At 54.6% G+C, this 19788-nt stretch overlaps 1 protein-coding gene across 1 annotated transcript in view; it reads right to left on the bottom strand.

Moving 5' to 3' along the window:
- HPCAL1 (hippocalcin like 1) overlaps window positions 1-10340 on the bottom strand; it is a 113895-nt gene extending 103555 nt beyond the window's left edge. The window contains exon 1 of the mRNA XM_047782658.1: window positions 10025-10340. The gene's annotated coding sequence lies outside the window, so the exon portion shown is untranslated. The remainder of the gene's footprint in view (window positions 1-10024) is intronic.
- Window positions 10341-19788: the final 9448 nt, after the last annotated feature.

Consider the following 19788-nt stretch of genomic DNA (forward strand, 5'->3'; position numbering starts at 1 on the left):
CCCCGCCGTGTGGAAGCCGTGAAGGTCTCAGAGGCCCTGCAACACTTTTCTTTACATCCAAGTTCATAGAGTTACTCGGTATGGAACTTGTCAATTTTATGAACAAATTCGAATAACGTAGTATGATAAATTTCCATTCATTCAAATCATCACAGGATGCGCCGTGTGGGTTCCAGCCAGTGCGACTACAGAAAGAAAGCTCTTGGGGTTCCTTTTTAAAACCCTTTTCTTTTCTCCTAACTGGAAAACGAATACATGCCCAGGGGGGAAACCTGAGAAGGTAGAGACATAAAAAAAGCAGCAAAGGGAAAGCATTCAGGACCCGTCAGACTCAACTACTGCCACCCGGCTGGCATATCTCCTTCCCAGCCATTTTCTCCGACCTCTCCATCTCTCCCAAACGCGATGGAGATGGAATTGTCTACACTGTTCTGCATCTTTAGGAGACACGTTTCAATCGCTTATTTTCAACCCTTTTGAAAAAACCTACTAGCTAACTACCACAAGTGTGTTCATTTCAAAGAATTCTTTTTTTTTTTGCCTTTTCTAGGGAAGTACCCGCAGCATAGGTAAGTACCAAGGCTAGGGGTCGAATCGGAGCTACAGCTGCCAGTCTACACCACAGCCACAGTCACGCAGGATCCAAGCTGCGTCTGCCACCTACACCCCAGCTCACGGCAACGCCGGATCCTTAACCCACTGAGCAAGGCCAGGGATCGAACGCGCAACCTCATGGTTCCTCGTCGGATTCGTTAACCACTGAGCCACTAGTTCACTTAACTTCCTCAAAATAATTCCAATCCCCCAGGGTCCTCCACTTGAAAGAAGAGGGTGGCAGTGCAGCCACACGGCTGGACATCTACCGCATCCCGAACTCAGTGCCAGGAATGGGGGCTGTGGAGGAGAGGGCCATAGGGCCCTGCATGCAAAGAGGCCCACGGCCCGGGAGAAGGGGGCAAGCTAGGTCCCCAACCTGCAAGGTCAGGCCCTGGAGAGGCTCGTCAGCAAAGGGCCTGGAGAACAGAGCCAGGAGCCCAGCTGGCTCCTCCCTGGGCCTGAAAGAATGAGAGGTGACTCAGCCAGGGTTCTCCAGACAGACAGACACACGCATATCGTGGACACGTATATATCTTATATCTGTGTGTGTGTGTGTGTGTGTGTGTGTGTGTGTGTGTGTGTGTGGAGTGCCCCCCCAAAACCACAAATAGTACTGGAGCCTATTACGTACTATATTTTTTCCTCTACATATGCACCTATGACAGTTTAATTTATAAATGAGGTGCAGAAGAGATTAACAATAATGACTAATAATAGAATAGAGCAATTACAATTTCCAGAAATAAAAGTTATGGGATTAAAGAAATTGGCACCAGATTGTAAATCAACTCTGCTTTAATAAAAAATTAATAAAGAAAAAAAATTTTTAAGTTATGTGATTATGGTCTTTCTTGCAAAATATCATACTGTACTGTCCTCACCCTTCTTATAATGTCGTGAGCTACCTGAATGCCCACTGGACGAGCTAAAGCGAGGCGAGTGACGCAGGCGTCTCGATGCTGTGTTAGGCTTCTGTTGCCCTTCTGGGGCTCTCCTGCGTTGGGGGACCCTGGATCACTGAGCCAGCAAGAGCTGATGGATGGATGTCAGGAGCAGACGATGTTGATGCCTGGGGTCCCAGGGGGGGCAGACCGGGACGGCATGAGATTTCATCATGGTACTCAGAACGTCTTGAACTTTAAAACATATGAATTTTTTATTTCTAGAAGTTTCCATGCAACATTTCTGGACCACGGGTTGAGAGCAGATAACTGAAATCGTGGAAAGCAAACCCACGGATGGGGGGGGGGCTACTGCATATACACAAATAGGTTGATTTACTATAGGAATTGGCTCACGGAATATGAGGCCACGTAGTCCCACCCTCTGCCACGTACGAGCTAGAGAACCAAAAAAGCTAGTCGTGTAAGGCCCAGTGCACGTTCAAAGGCCTAAGAACCAGGAACATTGATGTCCAAGACAGGTGAAGACAGGGGTCCTGGCTCTAGAGAAGAGCCAGCACCCCCTTTCCTCGGGCTTTGGTTCTATCCAGACCCTCAGTGGATTAGATGATGCCCGCCTGGCATCAGTGAGGGCGATCAGTCTTCTTTACTCGGGCTACTGAACCAAAGGCTAGTTTCTTCCAGAGACGCCCTCACAGACATACCCGTACCTCAAGTTTTACCAGCGACCTGGCTACCCCTTAGCCCTGTCAAGGGGACACGTACAACTAACCATCGCAAGTAAGATTTGTTTCCAAGACTCTTCCAGATTATTCTCATGGGCTACTTTCAGAGGAGCAGTCCACCATCCACCCATTTGGCTTCTTTATGCCCGGCACCATCCTGTCATATCTCCCCTCGTCACTGCCAACAGCAGGGGCGTCCCCGGAAAAGAAGTCCAATGGCCTGTTTAACGTAGTGGCCCCAAGGGTTGGGAGGCGCTGCTGAGACCGAATGATGATGGCGGTGACCAGGGGGATGGCTCTAGCGATGAGAGTGGTGGCATGAGGAGGATGGCATCAGAGCATGAGGATGGTGATGCCGACGGTGACAATGCCACTGACGGTGAGGGGGATGGTGACGGCGGTGGTGATGGCGACCGTGATGCTAAGTGTGCCGCGAGATGGTGAGAAGGAGGACGCGACGGTGACAGAGGAGCGTGCGGCGGAGGATGGCGATGGTGAGGAGGAGGGCGAACCTGACGATGATGCGGTTGTACCAGGAAGCCAGCGGCTGGCCCAGGCCCACCCACAGGGGGAAGCAGCTCCGGAACACAGGTCCGGCCCAGAGAAGCTGGGAGCCCTTCCCTGCGCCAGGCCTGCCCCTTCCCCCACTTGCAGCAGCAACGGTGAAAACAATGGCCAAAGCGCTCCCTTTCCCGCTCGCCCTGAGACCAATCAGCCAGGCCGTATGGTTTTACCGGGTCAGGTAATAGCCCCATCACCGAGAACAGATGCTAAGAAAAGGAGCACTTCCTTGTCCTGTCTTTAGAGAGACAGGAGAGGAACAAGCAATCCCTAGAGAATAAGAATGAAGGCAAAGTGGATCTCATCTTATCGGGAAAAGAAAGACACCCAGACCAGCCAGAGCAGCCACCATGTCCCCCTCCCGCCCCTGGAAGCTGAGCCAGATGCCCAGGCTGCCACCAAGCATGGCACTGATGCCACATGTCTGAGGGATTTTTACTAAAGCCTCACGCCTGCCTCGGCCCCACACTGGAGACGGTGAGAGCCGCAGAGAAGCCGGGCTCATCCGCAGTCCTGCCCCTTGGCTTCTCCAGACCCCCGGCCCCCCGCCCTCACTCAGCCACATGTGTAAATACAGAAAATTGCACGGCGTTGGAAATGATTGCCTTTAAATGCAGGTGATGCATTTGGAGAGGTTCTCACTTCCCCCCAAAAGTGACTTCCAGCCCAGCAGAGAGAAAGGATGGGAGTGACGGGGAGAGTGGGGAAGCTGTGGTCAACTCTGCTTTCTGGAAGCATCTGTTAAACGCACAGGAAGGAAGCAGAGACCTGAGCATTTTACTGCTGGAGGGAAAACGGGGCTGTTTCTCTCTCTCACACACACACACAGCTGCTCAGAATCAAAATTCTGCCAATGCTCCCAGAAGTCCCCCTTCAGCCCACTGGCCCCCACACACACACCCAAACTCAATGCTTTCCAAGTGCCCAAGGTGGGGTGGTCTGAGGAATAACCCGCAGGTCTCTTTGCGCGGCCGCCCAACTTCAAGGTCACGGTGGCTGCATCAGGGACCCCGAGAGACGCGTGGTGGAAGATGTGAGCTGGGAAAATCCAACACAGCAGCTCCCCAAACCCCAATCGTGACCCTCACCGGCTCGCTTCCAGGACCCCTGGCACACACATGCAGCGGCTCTACAAGTCTGGGTCAACTGATGCCTAATAAACCTGACTTTGGAAAGAAATACTCAGTGGCAGAGGCAGCACAGAAACCTCCTCCATCTCGGCAGACGTACGACCAGCCAGACTCAACTGGGTCCCCTAGGTCCAGGTTTCAGGAGGCTGTCTAAGGGGCTCGGAACCCCTTTCTGCACGTGAGCAAGCTCAGAGTCAGAAAGCATCACTGAGCCAGTAAACGACACAGCAGAAACCGCCTGGAACCCGCATCTCCCTGCCCCCACCCCGCGTCTTTGTCCAGGGATGTTTTGCAAAACAGGATCCGACAACCCCCATCCTTCAGGGAGGAACAAGACACCCTCTGTCCACCGTGAAATTCACTGCATCCGTGGGCGAGAGACCATTTGTGGTCCAGGGGTCTAGGCACCAGACCCAGGCCTGCCTGTATACGCTGGGTGTGCCATTTCCAGGTCTCAGGTGGCACATCTGTAAAATGGGTCTCCCCCTCTGCCACTTTCCTCAAAGAACAAAAACGATGCAAGAGGAGACCTCGGAAACACAGAAGGCAACGGCAGGAAAAGCCACAGAAGGGCAGAACCCTACCACCAAGTAGGGGTGGAAGAGAAAGTGACAGGATTGAATTCTAGGGTCCTCTACTTCCTGCCGATGGCTCTGGGCTACTTCTCTTGCCCTGGGCATCCTCCACGTTTCCACTAGGGAAAAAAAAAAAAAAGGGGCCCATCCCATTTGGCTCGCGCATCACTGCTGAAACCAAATAGTGTTTTGCTTTGTTGAGAGCAGGGCCTCACAACTCAACCACACACTTTGCTGAATACTCAAGAGAGGCCATGAAAGGGGAGGCACGCAACTTCAGTTAGTCTGGCTGATGTGCTCTGGTTGGCCCAGGGGCTGGGCGACAGGTGCGGGGCCAGGAAGACCTGCTGGCTTCTTCCAAGAGCTCCCTGAGCCAGAGGGAGAGGAGCCCCGGCTACAGCATCAGCCTGAGGGAGAAACCAATTCCAACTGGAAGACTCCAGAGGAGGAGAACCTCGGGCCACACTTATAAAAGGAGAGGTAGGAAGAAAAGGCAGAGCTCGAGACAGATAGCCAGCTGGTGGTTGCCTGGGGCCAGGGGCGGGGACAGAGGGACAGCTCATGGGCCTGAGAGCTTCCGGAAGGAGGGAACCACTCTAAAACTGGATTGTGGTGAAGGTTGCGCAATGCTCACCATTTATTGGAAAGTATGGAATAGCACCCTTGAAATGGGTACACTTCATGCTATATAAACGCTGGGGATTTAATTGCGTTTTTTAAAGATTGAGCAGGAGATCAGCGGATGGGAGAAAAGCAAGATGCTGAGACCACCCTCCTGGCCTGCCCCTCAAAGTCCCTCTCCCCAGGCCGGGCCAGAGCCGGGGGTCAGGGTGGGAGGCTGCCCTCCAGGCTGGTGGCAACTCCCCCAGCGAGTCTGAGGGTCTCCCCATCCACGGGCCAAGACCAAGCCCCAACAGGCAAGGATGAAGCCCAGCTCTGGCCTTAGCGAGGCCACCATGCAGGTGTTCAGAGGAACTTAGGAGGAAAAGAACGAACCTGGGAGGTGGTGAGGGAGGAAAGGGAGAGGCTCAAAGAAAACACTTTAAACACTGCCCTGCCGGCGGCATGGACAGCGGCGGGGAAGGAAGGGAAGCTGAGCTCCAAGCTAAGGGGTGAGGCTTTGCTGGGCTCTGCTGGGCGGGGGTGGCGAGGGGAGTGGGGGCAACAGAGGACGGACCCAGGGGATGGCTGTAGAAACAGGGGAAAGGGCCCAGAACCCTGGGGAGGGGGAGGGGAGAGGCGAACTTCGGCTCTGCTTTGATGTGTGCAGCTCGGAGCCCACACTCGGCACTGGGAGAGCTCGCTGCCAATCACAGCCGGCGAGCAGGTGCCTGGCCAAGGGGGGGACGCCTCCCTTGCTAAAGTGGACCCCAAGCAAGGGAAGACTTTGGCTGGGGCACAGGGCATTAGGCAATCGGGGAAGGCTTCCCAGAGGGGAACTACACATCCCAACAGCTTTCTTCCTGCTCCAGCCCAGGATATGGCAGCTTTCTCCAAGGAGGAAGAATTCAATGACCCTGAGCGCTTCTCAGCCCAGGGTCGGAGAGCCATCGCTAGCTCCGCAAAGGAGACTTTTCATCTAATGAGGCATGGGGGTGGGCAAGGACCCCAGGACCGCCCCCCCAGTCCCCCAGCTTCCTGCCAACCTGGGTTGCACCTCAAACTCTAAAAAGAAACAAAAACACAGCCACTGTTTTAGCCAGGGTGGGGTGGGGTACACCGGGCTTATAAAGGAAAGAGAAAAAGACATCTTTGCAGCCCTGATGAGGGCAGGGGAGGGAGCCCGAGGTCTCTTGGAAGGTGTTCTGAGTTAGTCACATCTCCTGAACGCAAAGATACGAAGCTTTGCCTCTGTAATTCAGAGGCTGAGCTCTCTTAAAGGATTTACTGTGCTTTTCAGATGTTTTATTTCTTTAAAGTTCTTTAGACGTGCACCTTGCTCAGTGCCTAAGAAATGTACCACCTGTCAAACTGTACTGGTTATCTAAAGTTGCATTATCGCAATGGACTTTTTTTTTTTTTTTTTGCGGAAAGTAACACACCCCCCCCCATGGGGCAAGTGGCACCTAGAGCCCCTAAGCCCGCTGTGCCATGTCCATATATAATACCCTGTGTCATCCCCTGATTAGACACTCAACTCAGAGGGAAGAGGACAAGCGCCAGGAGCCACAGGAGAGGCACAGGTGCACAGCCTCGCGTGGGGGCACAAAAACATGAAAGAAACCCAACAGGACTGGGGGAGAATGGCAGGTCCCGAAGGAGAGTGTGATTCAAGTTTAAAGAGCCACCCCACCCAACACAGTGACACCAGGGGGTGGCAAACTAGCAAAATACACATAATCCCCCATCACGTCTGGGCTGGCAACTCCTAAATTGGAAGCATTATCCCACTACAAACAAGCAGGGTTCAGGGCTTGCTGGAATGTGAAATTCTAATACAAACCTGATCCCCAACCTAGATAAAATTGCGGCTGCCAAGAAGCTCACTCTTTGGTGCCAAATAAACTCTGGGGCGCCTTATTCGCATCCTGGATGATCAGACCTCGGCCCTTCACTGCTTTCAAGTGGCATTGCAAGGCCTTAGAGTAAGTTAGGGGAAGGCCGGCTGGCATCAAGGGAAAGCAGACTGCCCTGTGCACAGACCTCACCATGGCATTTTAGGCGAAAGTGACCTTGGAACTCTGCACGCTGAGCCCCAAAAGGGGGAGGGGAGCCTGCAGACCCCGGATGAAACTCCACAGCAGCTCCAGGTAGAAAGGGGGCCTGGGGAGCATAAAGCCGGGGCTGGGGAGTATGGGCCATGGGGAGCCCACTCCTTGCCCTTCTGGCCCTTGTATGTCTAATCCGTCCAGCTGGGTGGCCAGAAATGGACCCCAGGATAAGTTCTAAAGGAATGGGTCCAAGCCTTTTATTTCTCTTAGTCTCTCTTGGGGAAATGAACGGGTCATTGGCTAGCGTGGGGCAAATCTCTGTGCTTCTGGGGGTCTGACTTCATCTTTTTTTCTCCACAAGAAGATGTCCTTCCAGGCTTCTGATTCCCAACGCCAAGTCCCCCACATTATTCCTGCACGTGCACATCCATTTTCCCCCAATCAGAACCCCAAATGGAGCAGGGAAGGCAAGAAGCGGCACCACCTCCAGGGCCAGAACGCAGGAGGCAGAGACCCTGGCCCTTCCCTGAGGCACATTATCCAATAAAACCTCAAGAGCCTGGTAATTACAGGCGCTTTCAAAAGTGAAACAGAAATAGCGCCAGGGCCAAAACACTGGTTTCCTTGAGACAAAGAGCTGGTTTTCACTAGAGGAGGGGAAAAAAAAAAAAAAAAATCCCAGCTTTTGGTCTATCTTCTGAGCAGAGAAAGCCAGACTGATTTTTTTTTTTAAATATTACTATTGAATCTGATTATGGAGAAGAGAATAGGATTCAGATCAAAAGCCCTTTTCTCCTCTAGGATATAAAATCATTTTATGAAACAGGAAAAGTAGGTTGCGTTCTAAGTGTGCTCCTGACGCCAAAACAGGATGACAAATTAGCTTATTGGGTTCCCTGCCCTGCCACCACCGTTGAGATCTCAGGGCATCCACCCTGGCAGAAGACAGACCAAAGGAACCCAACCAGAGGTTTCTGCTCCTGTGTCATAAAGGTTCCCGGCTTCCTTGAGAATACCCACCCAGGGGAGGGATCTGATACCTGGAAAGGTACCCCATACCCACATGCAGCCCGATCTATATCCCTAAGGTCCCTGCCCACTCCATGCCAGCGCGTCATTTTGAGGACCTCGTGAACCATTCCGGCGAGCAGCTGTTCCCTTGGCTTAGCCGCTCCCTTGGCGAAAGGTTCTCCCCCCCACCCCCACCCCCACCCCACTGGGAAGGGTCCTGAGAGGATGAAGCCAGAGATGGAGGGAAGAATCAATGACTGTGGCAGAGGCGCAGGCGGCCCTGGCCAGCTCGCCCTGCTGGGTCTGAGCAAGCGCTCTGGTGCGGCTGGCACGACTCCACCTGCGAGTGAGTCGTGCTTAGAGCTGTGTGCACATTCACTGCAGTTCCATGAGAAGTGGGTTTGAAACTAACATATTTTAAAAATTAAGGGGTGGGACGAGGAGGAAGAGTCCCACATGGACCCCCACACACACCTCCTGCGTCAGGCTGATCAAAGGGAGGGGGGTTGGGGGCCGTCGGAGGGCTTTCGGTGTCGAGGCAAAAGGCGGGACTCGCTGTCTTGCCAAACAGGCTCCTCGGCGGGGGGGGGGGGGGCGGGGGGGGGGGTCGGTGTTGGCCGGGAAGCAAAGGGGGCGGCTTTCAGCGTGGCCAAGCCCGGCCGACGCGCCCTGGGAGCCCGACATGCGTCTCCGCCGGGAGCCCCACTCTCACACCGAGGCTCTCCGACTGCAGGGTTGCACGCCCCCGGGGACTAGGCACTTGTTGAACAAAGGGCTCCCGACTCCCGCAGCCTCCGCCTTCGGCCAGGAGAGGGACCCCCGCTCGGGCGCGGGAGCCTTCGCGTCTGGAGAAGGGCGGGCGCCCGGCGCTGCGCGCTCCTGCACATTCGAGGCGGCGCCGCCCGGGAGGTGCGGCGGGGAGGCTGCGCACCCGGCAGCCTAAACTTTCTGGAATCTCGCTGCTTCGCGGTCAAGTTAGGGCCGTGAGAGAGACACAAAATATGCGTGAGGGTAGGGGTGTGTTATGAGTCCCACCAACGATGAAGAAAAAACAATTTTTTAAAAGACACTAGTCCAATGAACCTAACACCTACTATGTGCCAGGCACTGGACCGGGAGCTCTCTTTGGTGGTTCGCATTTTAACTGTCACGACATACTCTCAGGGAGGAACTGTTCCCATTTGATATAGCGAAGAAAACCGTGACCCGGAAAGGTGGCGTGTCGGGCCCAGGTCGCAGTGCGGGGCACGGCGTTGCCAGGCTCCTAACTCCGCAGCAGGGCTCTGTCCGTCGCCCCTCGGCCTGGGAAAGAGGGAACAGATGGCCGCCGCGCGGGCCCCCTCCCCTGGCCAGAGCGCACCGGCCACTCACGTGGGCCGCGTGGACCTGTCCCCGATAGGGCTAGCCCAGGCTGCCCCTGAAGCCCGGATCCCAGACCGCTCGGATCCCAGACGTCCTCCAGGAGTCTGGAGTTTTGTGTTGCGCCGGCCGGCAGGCCGGGACCCGAGGCTCCACGACTGGGGCCGGACCGCCCACGCCCACCCTGCCAGCCGCACCCCACGCACAGCCGCTCACACACGACACCTTCCCCTCACCGGTCCCCACCGGTAACTGCGCCCCGACACACAATTCCACAAACGCAGCCCAAAATGTGCACATCTAACTGCATACACGGATCCCCACGAGGACACGCCATTCCAGGGATACACCACTGTAATCGGTCACCCATAAGTCTACCGCGCAGTCCCCCCCCTCCGACACACACACGTACACACACACACACACACACACGCGCGCAGAGAGCCGGATCGCAGCGCACGCCGGTGCACACTCCCGCGCTCCCCGCAGCTCCGCAGCCCGCCCCTTCTCTACCTGCTCCGGCGCAGGACGCGATCCGCCGGCTCCCGAAGCCCAAGTTCCGCGCCGCCGGCGCTGGGGCGGGCGCGGGCCGCTGCCAGGGACAAGCGCGCCGAGGACAGGAAGGGTGGCTAGGAGCGCGGGCCTCTGAGCTCCCGCAGCCGCCGCGCTGGCCCTACGCTCATCGCCTCCCAGAAAGACAAAAGGAAGTCGGCAGTGAGGGAGGGAGCGAGGTGGAAGCGCCCGCCTGTCCGCGGGTCTGCCAGACCGCCGCCTGCAGTCGCCGCGGCCCGCCTGCCAGCCCGGAGAAGGAAGGGACGCGAAGGCGGGGCTGGGAGGCGGGGGCCGGAGGAGGGGCCCGCGGCGGGGGCGGGCACTCAAGTTTCCTACGGGCCCGCCCCCGCTCGACCCCGCCCACAAACTTAGACCCGCCCACTGCCCACCCCTCCGGTCACGCCCCCGTCTCTAGCCACGCCCCCTGCTGGCTCCCCGGCGCGCGGCCTCCGCCCTTTCCACGCGGGAGCCTTGCTCCTCTCGCGCGCTCCCCGCCCAGCGGAGGCCTTGACCCGGTCCCAGCCCCGCGAGGATTTGGGGCAGGGGCGGAGCCAAGCACCGGGTCCGCCTCCCTAACCTTTGGCCTCTGTAGGAGAAGCCTAGAGGCGGCGCCTGGGAGGGGCAGGCCCTGTGCCCTCTGCCCCGCCTCGTCTGTCCTCCGCAGGAAGTGCGGCCCGGGTGGCCCAGAAGGGGAAGCGGCTACAGTCGCCCCAGGCCACCTGCCCAGCGCCTCTAGTACCCGCCACTGCCCGTGCCAAACAGATAGCCACCAACCTTCCCGCGCCTCGTTCAGGGAAGCCGCCCGGGGCCGGGAGCAGGGTGGCCGGGTTTCCAGTTCCGGTTGTTTGCTAACTCCAGGCCATTTCGACAGGTCCCTGAGAGTCGCCAGCCTAGGTTTCCCCACCTATAAAAGGCACGCGAGGAGGAGCGGGCTTCTTCAGGCCCTTCCCTCGCTGTCACGCGGCGGGACAGAAGTCTGCTGAGGGAGGGGCTTGGGGGCCACCTCGGTCCCCAGGCCTGGGTCTGGGGGAGGCGGACCTGTGTTTGCTGCAGACTTCTGTCTCCCCTGGGATGGCGCTGGTGTGAGAATCAGGGTCTGTGCTTCCCAGGGCCCCTTGCCGGCGGCCCCGGAAAAGCTGGGTCCTAGAAGAGCAAATCTGTACACGCCCCCATCACGACCGTCACCACCCACCCCAAGCATCCCCCGAAGAAAGGTAACCACAGAAACAGCCAGAAATGTGGAGCTGGGCGTTAGTGTTAGGCTGAGACAAACTGTCTTTCTAGCGTCTCCAGGGGAAAACTCAAATCCTCCCGTCAGATCCTCCTCCACAAAAGCTCGGGGAGTGAACTCCCCTCCGCAGGAGGCTGCGGAGAACCGAGAACCGGTGGTGGGCGGCTCTGGGGGGAATTGGCTGGAGCTGGCAGGCAAGGTGGTCGGAGCCCAGACCTCTCTCTTTCCAGGCAAATGAGAAAACTAAGCCCAGAGGGAGGGAGTCTCCTAGGCCGCCCAGCTTCAAGCATCAGCTGCAGTAATGACTGTCAGCAGGAATGGTCCCAGACCATGGTGATGTCCTAGGGAGTCACAGCTCTGATACCTAGGGGCTCCACCTTTCCTTCTCAGCAGAGCCCAGCGGCCAAGGTCATTGCAGAGGCTTCGGGGAGCGTATCCATGCAGAGGGTAGGGTTCTAGGTCAGATGCCCAGCTCAGGCCTATCAGCCCGGGTTCGTGGGGGCGAGTTTTATCTGCTGCCCTGACACATAGGACCCCTTCTCACTCCGTGCAGTTTAGTGCAGGTTGGAGGAACCCTAGCCCCTTCTATCTAGAGATTCCCCACCCTTGACTATTAGCCAGCAACGAGAGAGGAGAGAGTGCCCGCTGCGGGTCTCGGGGGCCCTCAGGAGCCAGGCCTGGAGGAAGCACACTTCACTGGCCAGAAATAGCCACACGGTCCCACGTGAATGCAAGGGGTCTGGACCTTCCGGTCCCCCTGTGTGCCCAGGAGGACACAGTCACTTTGCTGTGCTCGTTGCAAAGTCTCTGCTACAAAATCAGAGCATATTGCTCCACAGCTCGGTCACAGGACCCCAGATATCCACCACAGCTCAGGAATCACCCGCATCAAGGCCCGAGCTATGACCAACTATGGCCACACACAAAACCAGCTTAGAGGTGTTCCCGTCATGGCTCAGTGGGTTACAAACCTGACTAGTATCCATGACGACCCAGGTTCGATCCCTGGCCTCGCTCAGTGCGTTAAGGATCCAGCGTTGCCGTGAGCTGTGCTGTCGGTCGCAGACACGGCTCGGATCTGGCGTGGCTGTGGCTGCGGTGTAGGCCGGCGGCTATAGCTCCGATTGGACCCCTAGCCTGGGGACCTCCATATGCTGTGGGTGCACCCTAAAAAGCAAAACAAACAAACACATACTCTTGTCTCTCCCAGCTTAAACAACAAACAAAAAAACCACACAGAAAAAAACCAGCTCAAAAGAGGTTCATAGAGCAGGCGACAGTCTTGCTGAGACCAGAGAGAGGAGGGAGCATGCAGACGGAGGGGAGAGGCTGGCGGAGGAGGAGGAAGCCCCGGGAAAGCGCACCAGCAGATGCGCTGGTTCCCAGACGCCCTTGCCCTGGACCAGGCTCTTGTCTCCCCCAGCATGGCTCCCCTTCCTCCCCGCTCGTCTGGAACCTACCTGTCCCTCGGGGCTCCGTTCAGCTCCCACCTGGCCTCCATCCTTCAGCTCAGATGTGCTTCTCCCTTCTCAGACCCGGAAAGTCTTTCGGTTGTTGTTGTTGTTGTTGTTGTCGTTTTTAGGGCTGCACCTGCGGCATACGGAGGTTCCCAGGCTAGGGGTTGAACTGGAGCTGCAGCCGCCGGCCTACACCACAGCCACAGCAACACGGGATCCGAGCCATGTCTGCAACCGACACCACAGCTCACGGCAATGCTGGGTCCTTTACCCACTGAGCAAGGCCGGAAATGGAACCTGTGTCCTCATGGATACTAGTCAGGTTCATTACCACTGAGCCACCACAGGAACTCCCTCTTTTTTTTAATTTTTTAAAAATTATTTATTTTTTACTGCTGTGCCTGAGGCTTTCAGAAGTTCTTGGGCCAGGCATGGATCCTGCGCCACAACAGTGACCCGAGCCACGGCAGTGAAAACACCAGGTCCTTAACCCATTAGGCCACCAGGGAACTCCTCGGAACTTCTAAGGCAGGCTTGTGTCTCCCCCGAGTGAAGTACAACCTGGAATCTTCCTTTCTGTGTCTAGGGCTCCTTCAACACCCCTTGTGAAGCTTAGGGGAGGGTGGCACATAGTTGCCACTCAATAAGTACTTGTGGATTTAATAAACTGGAGCAGGAAGGAAAGCAAATCCAGGGCAGAGTGTTATATTAGTTTCCTGGGGCTGCCATAACAAAGTATCACCACGTGGATGGCTTAAACCACAGACATGTATTGTCTCTGTGTTCTGGAGGCTGCGTGTGCAAGATCAAGATGTCAGCACGGTTGGTTCCCTCTGAGGACTAAGCGGGAATATCTGTCTGGGCCTCTCCTCCAGCGTCTGTAGCCTCGGGAGTTTGTTGGCTTGTAGGTGGCTGTCTTTTCCCTGTGTCTTCACGTCATCTTCCCTTTGTGTGGGTCTGTCTGTGTCCAAAGTTCCCCTTTTGACATGGCACCCGTCAAATTGGGTTCGAGCCCACCTTAATAACCCCAGTTTAATTCAATCAGCGGCAAAAACCCTGTTTCCAAAGAAGGCCACATTCACAGGTACCAGGGGTTAGGACATCAGCATCTTTATGGGGGGACAATTCAACACATAGCAGGTGTCATCCAATCCGTCTTCCCTGCGGTAGGTAGCTGAGACCACTTAAAGGCAGGGATGAGTCTGATTATTCTTAATAATATCTTAATTTTATGACTTTTGAAACATTTTTACGTATCATATCTCCAACAGTCTTGAGATTATCTTCCCATTCTATAATGAGGACCTCTACTTAGAAAAATGAGGTGTTGGAATTCCCTTTATGGCTCAACGGGTTAAGACCCCAACTAATACCCACGAGGAGGCGGGTTCCATCCCTAGCCTCCCTCAGTGGGTTAATGATCCGGTGCAGTGTAGGTTGCAGACACAGCTTGGATCTGGCGTTGCTGTGGCTGTGGTGTAGGCGGGCAGCTGCAGCTCCGATTGGACCTCTAGCCTGGGAACTTCCATGTGCCCCATATGCGGCCCTAGAAAGAAAGAAAGAAGGAAGGAAGGAAGGAAAGAGAGAAAAATGAGGTATCCAAGGTTGCATGTTAGAATCACTGACAGCCAGGCTTAAAGCAAGACTCTGAGTTCTCCTGTGGTGCAGTGGGTTAAGGATTGGGCGTTGTCACTACAGCAGCTCAGGTCGCTGCTGTGGCATGGGTTCAGTGCCCTGGCCCAGGACTTTCCATGTGCTTCAGGTGTGGCCAGACCAAACAAAACAAAAAGCCAGACTCGGTGACACTGCGCTGGGCCCAATCAGGCAGTGGAAAATATTATTAAAACAAACAAACAAACAAGAAGTTCCCATTGTAGCGCAGTGGAAACGAAACCGACTAGGAACCATGAGGTTGCGGGTTCAATTCCTGGCCTCGCTCAGTGGGTTAAGGATCCGGCGTTGCCGTGAGCTGTGGTGTAGGTCGTAGATGCAGCTCAGATGCCGCATTGCTGAGGCTATGGGGTAGGCCTCAGGTGCAGCTCCGATTCAGTTCCTAGTCTGGGAACCTCCATATGCCATGAGTATGGCCCTAAAAAAAAGCAAACAAAAAAGAAAAAAATATATATATATATAGTAGTATGTTGAGGAACTTAAGTGTATATCTTACTAGGAAGGTCCTTTCAAATAAAGAGGCTCAGAGACCTCTTCGCCTGAATATTTGAGGAAGTGGAGCTAGCTTGTCTCTAGGGGGCTCTTTGTTTTTTTGGCCACGGCCACAGGCACAGCATGCAGAAGTTCCTGGGCCAAAGATCAAACCCATGCCACTGCAGCGCCTCTGCAGCAACATCTCCAGGTCCTTAACCCACTGAGCTACGGGATCACTCCCCCAGGGCCCCTTCTGATCGTGATAAAAATGGCACCGTTTCATTTGTGATTCCAGTGCGCCTGCCAGGAATAGAGTGGGCAACGAGGACTCCTCGGCTGCCCGCCTTCTCCTGACCCCAGATGCTCAAGGCAGGAAACAGGCAGGGAACTCGCTGGCAACACCAGCAGTAAGAATCCCTGCCTCTGGTGAGTAGATGGTCAGAGGCAAAGAAGGTGATTGTTAGGGCATCTTGCCAACATCTCCGCTGCCAGAAAAAAAATAAAAAGACAGGAAAGAAAACTATCACAACGGATGTGTCAGGAGACCTGGGTTCTGGTCCCAGCCCCAACACGTTTTAGCCGTGTCACTGGCCTCTCTCTGCCCTCAGGTGGCCTCAGGGAGAGGGGTCAGATGCACCACAGAATGGGAATGGCTTTGCCCCCTGGTGCAGGGCAGGCAGGGGCCGTGTGTGTTGGGCATGAAACCGGCTCCACAGGGGGGAGGCAGGACGGTTGCACTAGAGTCCGCAGAGCAGGTGCACATCGTAGGTTTGCACAGCAGGATGGACCAGGACATGTGTCCACGTGCCACCCCACCCACGGCTAACGTGGTCACCCAGTGCAGGAGGGGGCGCCAAGCCTGCCAGCCCCCACGTGTAAAGCCGAAGCCCCCAGCCAAGGGCTCTGCCTGCCAGGCCTGGCCTCTTTCCTGTGTCGGTGAACGATGCAGGGAACAGCCCGGAGTCTGCTTGGCTGCATCACGATCTAGCGAAAGCACCAAACCCAAAGCCAAACGCAAACCGAGGCTTGGACCGCTGTTTCAAACCAGTTCGAACCGGAAAAGGCTGCTTGCCTTGCCAGCTCTCTCTCTCTCCAGTGGCTTCCTTTCGGTGAAATAGAGTTCCTGGTGCTGGAGAAACTGGTCCATGCCCTAAGCAGGACCACGAGCAGGTGTCTGTCTGAAACAGTTCCACCACCAGCGTGGGGTGGAAGTAGCACCCCTCCAGCCGGCAGGCTTGTCTCCTATTTCTTCTTCCATTGTCCCAATCCCAACAGAAAGCAAGCTCAGTCCACACACGGGGGCACGTTTTTAAAAGTAAAAAGGTAGCTGCAATTAATTTTAATGATACATTTCATTTAATCGAATCTATAGACAATATTACTTCAACATGTAATCAGTCTAGAAATTATGAATGTTTTGCATCTTGTTTCATACAAAGTCTTTGATATACAGCCTGTATTCTATACACATAGCACATCTCAATTCAGACCAGCTGCAATTCAAGGGCTTAGTAGGCTCAGTGGGTTAAGAATCTGACTAGTATCCATGAGGGTGCAGGTTCAATCCCTGACCTCACTCGGTGGGTGAAGGACCTGGCGTCGCCACAGGCTGCAGCGTAGGCTGCAGATGCAACTCAATCTGATTCGACACCTGGCCTGGGACCTTCCATATGCCGTGGGGGCAGCCCTAAAAAACAAAACAAAAACCAAAACCCAGTGAATTTTACACCTGAAAAATAAATAAATAAACTTTAGAAAATCTACAGAGGGATGTTCCCCATTGGCTCAGCATGTCAAAATCCAGCGTTATGACTGCTGTGGCGCAGGTTTGATCCCTAGCCTGGGAACTTCCACATGCTGTGGGTGTGGCCAAGAATAAATCAGGGAAGAAGGTATTTGCCCCAGATCATATAGATAATAACATCGAGGTGGGAGCTAGGCCTTGGACTAGATTTTTCCCCCCACAGCCCCGCCTCACCTGTGGGTCTACACTGTTTGTTTGTTTGTTTGTTTGTTTGGGCTGCTCCCACGTCATGGGGACGTTCCCAGGCCAGGGATCAAACCCGAACCACAGCCACAGCAGTGACAATGCTGGCTCCTCAATCCGCTGAGCCACCAGGGAACTCCCACTTTTCTTTTTTTAAAATCTTTTGTCTCTTTAGGGCCGCACCCACAGCATATGGAGGTTCCCAGGCAGGGGCTGAATCAGAGCTGTAGCTGCTGGCCTACCCCACAGCTCACGGCAACGCCAGATCCTTAACCCACTGAGCGAGGCCAGAGATCGAACCCGCATCCTCATGGATGCTGGTCGGGTTCGTTAACCACTAAGCCACGACGGGCACTCGGAACTCCCACTTTTTTCCCTCAGTATTGCAAAGACATGACATTATGAGAAACTTGACGAGCAAGACAATTTTAAAAGTGATAAAGAAATCGTACTGAATAAATAACCCAAGTGGCCTCTGAACATGAAAGATGTCCAAGCGTCTCAGCAGCTGAGACAAAATAAAGCAGCAGCGAGAGAGCATCACCCGCTTGCAAGAAGCACACTCTGAAGAGGACGTGGGTGAGGGCAACTGGAGCCCACGGAGGGCAAGGGGGCAGATGGCGCCAGTCACTCTGGAGAGCCATTTGGCAACATCCAGCAAAGCCGAGTGGCAAATACCCTTCCACCAGCAACTGCCGCCCCTCCAGTCATACACCCCAAGAACACCGCTGTGCCAAAGCCAGAAAGCCAGGTGCAGCACCACGACTGCAAATAGGATGAGTCAAAATTGCAAACAGCCTTCATGTCTAGCATTTGGGGAGGGAGGAGATAAAGCTGATGGACTCCTGTAAATGATAGTTAAAATCAAATGACTGGATATAGCCGAATGAACGTGCACAGATCTCAAAAACAGCATTGACTTTTTTTTTAAATGCAAGGAAAGAAAACTCTATGGTACGTTACCGTTTAAGTTTATTTAACACATACACTACAGGAGTCCTCCTGTGGCTCAGCCGGTTAAGGAGCCAGCATTGTCACTGCAGCCATTCGGGTCCCTGCTATGCCTCAGGTTCGATCCCTGGCCTAGGAATTTCTGTGTATCGTAGGCGGGGCCAAAATAAAACATGATGCAATATACCTCTGTTTAAATGTATACACGTTTAGCAAAAGTATCCAAATGGACAGAAGGAGAACTCCGCTAACTCCCGTTAAGGATTGCTTCTGGGAGAATGCCAGGTCGGGAGAAGATTGGAGAGGTGGAGGAAGGCTTCCCCTGCACCTGACATGCATTATTTCTAAAACTATGATGCCCCTGGAGTTTCCGCGGTGGCTCAGTGGTTAAGAATCCAACTGCAGTGGCTCAGGTCACTGCAGAGGCACGGATTCAGTCCCTGGCCCAGGAAAGTCCATATGCCAAGGGCGTGGCCACATAAAATAACAAGTAAAATGAAAGTGTGGGAGTTCCCGTCGTGGTGCAGTGGTTAACGAATCCGACTAGGAACCATGAGGTTGCGGGTTCGGTCCCTGCCCTTGCTCAGTGGGTTGAGGATCCGGCGTTGCCGTGAGCTGTGGTGTAGGTCACAGACGCGGCTCGGATCCCGAGTTGCTGTGGCTCTGGCGTAGGCCGGTGGCTACAGCTCCGATTCAACCCCTAGCCTGGGAACCTCCATATGCCACGGGAGCGGCCCAAGAAATAGCAACAACAACAACAAAAGACAAAAAGACAAAAAAATAAATAAAAATAAAAAAATAAAATAAAATAAAATGAAAGTGTGACACTGCTATGTCCTGATAGCCGCTCTGTTGTGGAGGCCAAAGTGTCTGATAGTCTCTGCATTTACCTGTCTTTGAAAATAGTTCTCCTAGGAGTTTCTGTCGTGGCTCAGTGGGTTACGAACCCAACTAGGATGCAGGTTCGATCCTTGGCCTCACTCAGTAGGTTAAAGGATCCGGCATTGCCCTGAGCTGCGGTGTAGGTTACGACAAGGCTCAGATCCTGCATTGCTGTGGCTGTGGTGTAGGTTGGCAGCTGCAGCCTCAATTGGCCCCCTAGCCTGGGAACTTCCATATGCCACAGGTGCGGCCCTAAAAAAGAAAAAAAAAAATTAAATAAAGTAAAATAAATTAGTTCTCCTCAAAAAGTCACAGGATCCCTTGATCCTCATTTTATGCGTCGTTATGTCTCCATTCTGATTGAGGGTCACGACTGGCTAATCTAAACGTCAAAGTGCCGGGAACCTCAACCTCTTAGAAAATTGCCCTCAGACCAAGTCGGGGGAAGAACTCTTGGCCCGGAGGAGACAGTTGTTATAAAGCCCTGGTACCGAATCCTGCAGAAGCCTCTGCCTCGGTTGGTAAAATAAGGCAGCCATTGGCAACAGAGGGCTGTTCGCACAGCGGAGGAATGCGAATAACTCGGAAGGATGTGCAATGCCATGTTTTTGAGCAGAGTCCGTGAAGTTGCCTTGACACTAAAAGTAAGAAGGGCTGGGACACGGGGAGGCATTGCCAGAGTCAGGGTGTGCAAAGACAGAGGGGCACCTTGAGGGACCAGGAAAGAAGCATCCGACAGCACAGGCTGCCAGGTGGGAGAGCCAGTCCAGAGAGAATCCAGGAGGAGCGTACAGACGGTCCCACAGAAGCTGAGCACGCAGCTTTTTGGAGGGCTCAGCTTCTTCTGACAACTCATGGCCTTGAAACCAAGAGCAGCCTTCTGCCGTTCTGGGAGCTTCTGGGCCCTCAGAGCCAGGCATCCGGCCCATGAGGGACATGAGGTCTTGACAGGCAGGTGAAAGCTGCTCCCACACCGCTGAGTCACCCTGAGGACACCACCCAGAACCCAGGGCATCATGGCTGCTGTGATGCTTTCTCTGATTCCCCATCAGACCCAGGACGAGCACATCTC

Source organism: Phacochoerus africanus, chromosome 5 (assembly GCF_016906955.1).
Source record: "Phacochoerus africanus isolate WHEZ1 chromosome 5, ROS_Pafr_v1, whole genome shotgun sequence".
Taxonomy (NCBI): domain Eukaryota; kingdom Metazoa; phylum Chordata; class Mammalia; order Artiodactyla; family Suidae; genus Phacochoerus; species Phacochoerus africanus.